This window comes from Mandrillus leucophaeus, unplaced genomic scaffold, assembly GCF_000951045.1.
Source record: "Mandrillus leucophaeus isolate KB7577 unplaced genomic scaffold, Mleu.le_1.0 Scaffold67, whole genome shotgun sequence".
Classification (NCBI taxonomy): Eukaryota; Metazoa; Chordata; class Mammalia; order Primates; family Cercopithecidae; genus Mandrillus; species Mandrillus leucophaeus.
The window spans coordinates 3,505,442-3,513,789 of record NW_012107252.1 but is presented as its reverse complement, the minus strand read 5'-3'; positions in this window follow the sequence as shown (position 1 = coordinate 3,513,789).

The following is an 8,348-nucleotide window of genomic DNA, read 5'->3' as shown; positions in this document are numbered from 1 at the left end:
AGGGTTTCACTACATTGCCTAGGCTGGTCTCAAACTCCTGGGCTCAAGTGATCTGCCTGCCTCGGCCTCCCAAAGTGCTGGGATTACAGGCATGAGCCACGGTGCCTGGCTGCATTTTGTGGTTTTAACTGAGCATTTTATATGATTCATTTTTCTTAAAATATCAAGAAAAATAGTAACTTTATGGTGGAGAAATTTGTGATCAAAGTTAACATCACCAGTAAAAAGACAAATAGATACCATGTGTCTCTTGACATGATCATTGAGAAGGGCACAACGTCATTTATCTGGTATTCCTGCCAAAAAACGCATAACTCGAATTAATCATGAGGAAACATCAAACAAACCCAAATTAAAGGACATTCTACAAAGTAACCTGACTCTACTCTTCAAAATGTCGAGGTCATAAAAGATAAGGAAAGACGGAGGAACTGTTTCAGTCATAAAGAAGACTTGACATGTAACAACTGAAGGTAACTCATGGTCCTAGATTTTCTTTGCCTGTAATGAATGTTATCAGGACAATTAGAAAAATTTGAATAACACCGTTTAGTATAAATATCAGCATTAGTTTCCTAATTATGATGTTTGTATTGTGGTTCTGTAACAGAATGGCCTTGTTTTTAGGAAACCTACGCTGTACTTTGGGATAAAGAGATAGGTAGGTAGGTAGATACAGCAAATATGGTAAAAGGTTAACATCTGAGGAATCTGAGTGAGGGTATACGGGAATTCTTTGTAGTATTCTTGGAAACTTTCTGTAAATCTGAAATTATTTCAAAACAAAAAGTTAAAAAATTCTGAAGGTACTTAGAGTCCTAGTATTTAGATTGTATTAGAGAAGAGTGTTATAGTAGTTGTTTTTAAATGTCAATGTTTGTAGAACTCCAGAAGTTATATCCTTTGCAACTATTCAATTTACAGTGAAAATGTTAGATATCAACCAAAAAATGTGAGAGTTTTTAGGGCAGTAAAACTATTCTGTATGGTGGATACATGTCATTATACTTCTGTCTAAAGTCATAGAATGAGCTGGGCGTGGTGGTTTACGCCTGTAATCCCAGCTACTCGGAGGCTGAGACACAAGAATCGCCTAGACCCAGGAGGCAGAAGTTGCAGGGAGTGGAGATTGCACCACTGCACTCCAGCCTCGGTGACAGAGTGAGACTCTGTCTCAAAAAAACAAAAACAAAAAACAGCCGAGTGCGGTGGCGCAAACCTATAAAAGTTACTTGAATTAGTTCTTTTCTTTTTTCCTCCAGTGTGGTTATGTTATTCATCTGAAATACATTTTGTTTCATTTATTTCTTTATATTCCATCATAGGTTCCCCCCATTCTTAGATTTTTACTTGTTTTTGTTTCAATTTATAAAACATATAAATTAGCATGGTTCTAAAACTCAGCTGTACAAAAACATCCACTCAGCAAAGTGTTTCTCCTGTTTCCCATCCTCCGTACCTCACTTTCATTCCCACATTCTTTCTACCCCATCTCTCCTGTTTCCCATCCTCCGTACCTCACTTCCATTCCCACATTCTTCCTACCCCATCTCTCCTGTTTCCCATCCTCTGTACCTCACTTCCATTCCCACATTCTTTCTACCCCGTCCGACCCAGTACGGATCACCAGGGTTCATTCGTTCGTTCGTTGTTTCTTTCTCCTTCCTTCCTTCCTTCCTTCCTTCCTTCCTTCCTTTCTTTCTTGAGACAGAGTCTCACTCTGTTACCCAGGCTAGAGTTCAGTGTCGTGTTCTCGGCTCACTACAGTCTCTGCCTCCCAGGTTCCCTGCCTCAGCCTCCTGAGTAGCTCGGGTTACAGGCACACACCAGCATGCCGGGCTAAATTTTTTTTGTGTGTGTATTTTTAGTAGAGATGGGGTCTCACCATGTTGCCCAGGCTGGTCTTGAACTACTGACTCAAGTGATCTGCCCGCCTTGGCCTCCCAAAGTGCTGAGATTACAGGTGTGAGCCACCGCGCTCAGCCTAGTCTCCCTTCCTCCCTCCCTCCCTCCCTTCCTTCCCTCCCTCCCTCCCTCCTTCTCTCTTTCTCCCTTTCTCTTCCTTCCTTCCTTTCTTTTTTCTTTCTTAGACAGAGTCTCACTCTGTCACCCAGGCTGAAGTCCAGTGGTACAATCTTGGCTCACCACAACCTCTGCCACCCGGGTTCAAGTTATTCTCCTGCCTCAGCCTCCCAAGTAACTGGGACTACAGGCGTGCATCACCACACTCAGCTAATTTTTCTATTTTTAGTAGAGACAGGGTTTAACCGTGTTGGCCTAGCTGGTCTCAAACTCCTGACCTCAGGTGATCCGCCCGCCTCGGCCTCCCAAAGTGCTGGGTTTACAGGTGTGAGTCACCGTGCCCGACCCGTCTCATCTATTTCTGGTCTCTCTATTTTGTTATTTTTGCACAAATGAGTAGGTATATGCATATTTTCTTTGTAAAAATATTTATCTATTTATTTATTTTGGAGACTGTCTTGCTCTGTCACCCAGGCAGGAGTGTAGCGGCATGATCACAGTTCACTGCAGCCTCAACCTCTTGGGCTCAAGTGATCCTCCCACTTAGCCTCCCATGTAGCTGGGACCACAGGTGTGAGCCACCATGCCTGACTAATTTTTTTATTGTTTGTGGAGACGGGATTTGATTGTGTTGCCCAGGCTGGTCTCGAACTCCTGGACTCAAGCAATCCTCCAGCCTCAGTCTCCTAAAGTGCTGGGATTACAGGTGTGAGCCACCTTGCCTGGCCCACATTTTCTTGTTTTCTCTTTCTCACGTGAAAGGTGGCATATTACAGCTACTCTTCTGCACTTTGCTTTTTTCATGTAGCACTGTATATTGGTTGACTGGCACAGTGGCTCATGCCTGTAATCCCAACACCTTGGGAGGCCAAGACTGGCGTATCACTTGAAGCCAGGAGTTTGAGACCAGCCTGAGCAACATGGTGAGACTCTGTCTCAAATAAAAATAATAATAAGTTAAAGTGAATAAAACCTAAAACCTGTTAGAAATATGAGTAAAAGACATGAACAAATACATCACAAAAAAAGATTTTAAAATAACCTTAAACATGTGAAAAAATGTTCAACCTCACTCGTAATAAGATAAATGCAAAGAAAATCTACTCTGAGATATCAGTTCTCACCCACTAGATTGGTAAAAATTAAAAATCATGATACATTCTGATGGTGAGGCTGTAGGGAAATGCATATTCATACATGGCTGGTGGGAAGGCAGATTGGTACAACTCTTACAGAGGGGGATTTAGAATACTTATCAAAACTACATATGCATTTGACTGGGCGTGGTGGTTTATGCCTGTAATCCCAGCACTCTGGGAAGCTGAGGCGGATGGATCACTTAAGGTCAGGGGTTCGAGACCAGCCTGACCAACATGGCAAAACCCAGTCTCTACTAAAAATACAAAAAATAGCCGGGTGTGGTGGTGTGTGCCTGTAGTCCCAGCTACTCAGGAAGCTGGGGCGGGAGAATCACTTGAACCCAGGAGTAAAGGTTGCAGTGAGCTGAGATCATCCCATGGCACTCCAGTCTGGGTAGCAGAGGAAGACCCCGCCTCAAAACAAAACAAAACACACACACACACACACACACACACACACACACAAAGCAAAAAACCCAATATATACTGGAAATAACAACTATTCACATGGATTTCTTACAGTTTCATGGTACTCATTTGTATGACTTTACCATAGCTTATTCCATCACTTTCCTGGCTATGGCAGTTAGATTGCTTTCAATATTTAGGAGTTACCAGCAGTGCTGCAGTGAATAACCATGTACATGTTTTTGTGTTGCAGAGGCATGTCTTCTAGAAATGGGAAGATAGATCAAGAAGTAAATGCATATGTAATTTTTTTGTTTTTGTTTTTTTAGTTTTATTTTCTTGAGACAGGGTCTCACGCTATCACCTGGGCTGGAGTGCAGTGGCACAATCACAGTGCACCACAGCCTCAAATTCCCAAGCTCAGGTGATCCTCCTGCCTCAGCCTCCTAAGTAGCTGGGACTACAGCCATGGTCACCACATCCAGCAAATTTTTTTGGTAGTTTTTGTAGAGATGGGGTTTTGCCATGTTGCCCAGACTGGTCTCAAACGCCTGGACTCAAGTGATTCACCCTCCTCAGCCTCCCAAAGAGCTGGGATTACAGGCGTAAGCCACCATGCCCAGCCAAATGCATATGTAGTTTTGGTAAGTATTCTAAATCCCCCTCTGTAAGAGTTGTACCAATCTGCATTCTACCAGCCATGTATGAGTATGTATTTCCCCACAGCCTCACCATCAGAATGTGTCATGATTTTTAATTTTTACCAATCTAGTGGGTGAGAACTGGTATCTCAGAGTACATTTTCTTTGCATTTCTTATTATGAGTGAGGTTGAAAGTTTTTTCACATTTAAGGTTATTATCATATATATATATATTTGTTTGTTTGTTTTGTTTTGTTTTGTTTCTGAGACGAAGTTTTACTCTTGTTGCCTAGGCTGGAGTGCAATGGCATGATCTCGGCTCACTGCAACCTCCACCTCCCAGGTTCACTGCCTCAGCCTCCCGAGTAGCTGGGATTACAGGCATGTGCCACCATGCCCAGCTAATTTTTGTATTTTTAGTAGAGACAAGGTTTTGCCACGTTGGCCAGGCAGGCCTCAAACTCCGGACCTCAGGTGATCTGCCCACCTCAGTCTCCCAAAGTGTTAGGATTACAGGGGTAAGCCACCGTACCCAGCCTTCATATCTTTTTTGTGATGTGTTTGTTTATATCTTTTACCCATATTCTAACAGATTTTTGGCCTTACTCACTTTAATTTTTTTTTGAGGCAGGGTCTCACTATATTGCCCAGGCTGCAGTGCAGCTGTGCAATCTTGGCTCACTGCAACCTCTGCCTATAGGGCTCAAGCAATCCTCCCACCTCAGCATCCCAAGTAGTTGGGAATACAGGTGCATGCCACCAAGCCCAGCTAATTTTTGTATTTTTTTGTAGAGCTGGGGTTTCACCATGCTGCTCAGGCTTGTCTCTAACTCCTGAGCTCAAGTTATCCACCCACCTTGGCCTCCCAAAGTGCTGGGATTACAGCCGTGAGCCACTGCGCCCAGCCCACTTTTTTTTTTTTTTTAAATAAAAGATGCATATACTTCTTCTTTTTTTTTTTTTGTAGACAGAGTCTCACTCTGTCACCCAGGCTGGAGTGCAGTGATACGATCTCAGCTCACTGTAACCTCTACCTCCTGGGGTCAGATGATTCTCCTGCCTCAGCCTCCCAAGTAGCTGGGATTACAAGTGTGCGCCACTATAGCTGGCTAATTTTTGTATTTTTAGTAGAGACAGGGTTTCACCATGCTAGCCAGGCTGGTCTCTAACTCCTGACCTAGTGATCTGCCCACCTCAGCCTCCCAAAGTGCTGAGATTACAGGAGTGAGCCACCGCGCCCAGCCTAAAATATGCATATACTTTTTTAAAGGAAGTTAATAATAACTACCACTTAAACATTTCTTCTTTAATTCATTTTCACTTCATTTTAAATGAAAATTCATATAAAATTTCAGATTCAGTAAATTATTCTTATAAACTTAAAATAACTATTTCCTACTTAAGCATATTAAACATTTCATTATCAAAAAAAAAACATTTTAAGGGTGGGTAAGGGTTGAAAATTTTCGTATTGGGTACAATGTTCACTCTGGGTGATGGGTATAATAGAAGCCCAGTCCCCATCATTGCACAATACACCTATGTAACAACCTGCACGTGTACCCCAGAATCTAAAATAAAACAAAATAGGCTGGGCACAGTGGCTCATCCCCATAATCCCAGCACTTTGGGAGACTGAGGCAGGTGGATCACCTGAGGTCAGGAGTTCGAGACCAGGCTGGCCAACATGGTGAAACCCCATCTCTACTAAAAATACACACACACACACACACACACACAAAAGTAGCAGGGTGTGGTGGTGGGTGCCCATAATTCCAGCTACTTGGGAGGCTGAGGCAGGAGAATTGCTTGAACCCAGGAGGTGGAGGTTACAGTGCGCAGAGATTGCAACATTGCACTCCATCCAGCCCGGGCAACAGAGCAAGACTCTGTCTCAATAAATAAATAAATAAATAATAAAATAACATTTCGCCATTTTGACCAATAATAATAATAATAATAAAACATGTAAAAATGGTTGGAAGGCCAGGCACAGTGGCTCACACCTGTTATTGCAGCACTTTGGGAGGTCGAGGCAGGTGGATCACTTGAGCCCAGGAGCTCAAGATGAACCTGGGCAACATGATGAAACCCCATCTCTACAAAAAATACAAAAAGTAGTCGGGTGTGGTGGCATACACCTGTAGTCCCAGCTACTCGGGGGGCTGAGGTGGGAGGATGAATGGCTTGAGTCAGGGAGGTGGAGGTTGCAGTGAGCCAAGATCATGCCACTGCACTCCAGCCTGGGCAACAGAACAGAGCCAGACCCTGTCTCAAAAAAAAAAAGAAGAAAAAAAATAAAGGTTGGAAAAGAAGAATTGGAAGGGAATGAATGATCACTAAAAACTCCAACACTCATGCAGTGCAGTGACGAAAGTTCTTCAGAGCAAACTGTAGAACTAGTCATTCCTTCAAATAATAGCACATCTAATATATATATTAGAGAGAAATTGTAAAAACAAACTAAATGAAAACCACACACATATACACGTATTTGCTGAATAGCAATGTTCTATTCTTCATTTAATTACAAAGGCCTCAAAAGAAAGCCTGTAGACTTAACCAATCCCCTCTGCCAATGTCTCTTGTGCCTTCTTTACAGCCAGACTTGCTGAATTCTCCCAATATTGGGGAGATCCTCTGCCAATGTTGCTGTCAATCACAGTCAAGTTACTGACACTACAGTGTAAGGCTATTAAGCCTTCTAATACTTTGGCAAAGAATAGTACCAATGAGATAAACTTGCACATAGTTACCAAGGCAACTGGCAATTTTGATAACATAATTTTTGTTTGTTTGTTTTTAAGACTTATGTTTGGCACACACAGGTTATAACTGTGACTACCTTGATTCATCAATCTACGTAATTGCTCTGCGTTAGTTTAGTCTATGTATGGTACTTCAATATAATCAGATGCTGCAATATTTCACTCTGAGCCAGTGTGAGTAACTTACATTCAAAAAACAAAACAAAACAAAAACCGTGACCTGGGCCAGGCGTGGTAGCTCGCACTTGTAATCCCAGCACTTTGGGAGGCCAAAGCAGGCAGATCACTTGAGGTCAGGAGTTTGAGACCAGCCTGGCCAACATGGCTAAACCCCGTCTCTACCAAAAATCCAAAAATTAGCTGGGCGTGGTGGCAGGCGCCTGTAATCCTAGCTACTCAAGAGGCTGAGGCACGAGAATCGCTTGAACTCGGGAGGCAGAGGTTGCAGTGAGCCGAGATGGTGCCACTGCACTCCAGCCTGGGCAACAGAGGGAAACTCTGTCTCAAAAAAAAAAAAAAGGGACTGGGCACAAGAGCTCACATCTATAATCCCAGCAACTAGGGAGGCTGAGGAGGAAGAATTGCTTGAGCTTAAGAATTAGGGGGCCCAGTGAGCTATGATGATGCCATTGCACTCCAACCTGGGTGCAGAGTTTGTTTTGAGACCCCTACTCAAAACAAACAAACAGAAACTCTTGTTATCTATCACAACTTCAATTAAGTAAAATACATAAGATAATGCTATCTTGTCAGGTTCTCGAACCTCAATATTGAAATCACAGGTATGTCAATAGGAAAATGCACAAAATAAATAAAAGGATAACATATCTTAATTATTCTAAAACTTATTTGTGGCTTACAAATGTAATCCAGCATTATTAATTAGAGAGGTTTTGAAGTGTTTTTTTTTTTCTTTTTCTAGACAGAGTCTCCTTCTATCAGACTGCAATGCCGTGTCATGATCACGGCTTATAGCAGCCTCTACCTCAAATGATCCTCCCACCTCAGCCTCCCAAGTAGCTGGGACTACAGACATGCACCACCACACCCAACTAATTTTTAGATTTTTCTGTAGAAATAAGGGCTCCCTATGTTGCCCAGGCTAGTCCCAAACTCCTCAGCTCAAGTGATCCTCCTGCCTTGGCCTCCCAAAGTGCTGGGATTACAAGTGTGAGCCACTGCACAGGGCCTGAAGTATGTCTTTTTTTGAAACGGAGTTTCACTCTTGTAGCCCAGGCTGGAGTGCAATGGTGCGATCTCGGCTCACTACAACCTCCACCTCCCGGGTCCAAGCAATTCTCCTGCCACACTCTCCTGAGTAGCTGGAATTACAGGTGTGTGCCACCATGCCCAGCTAATTGTATTTTTA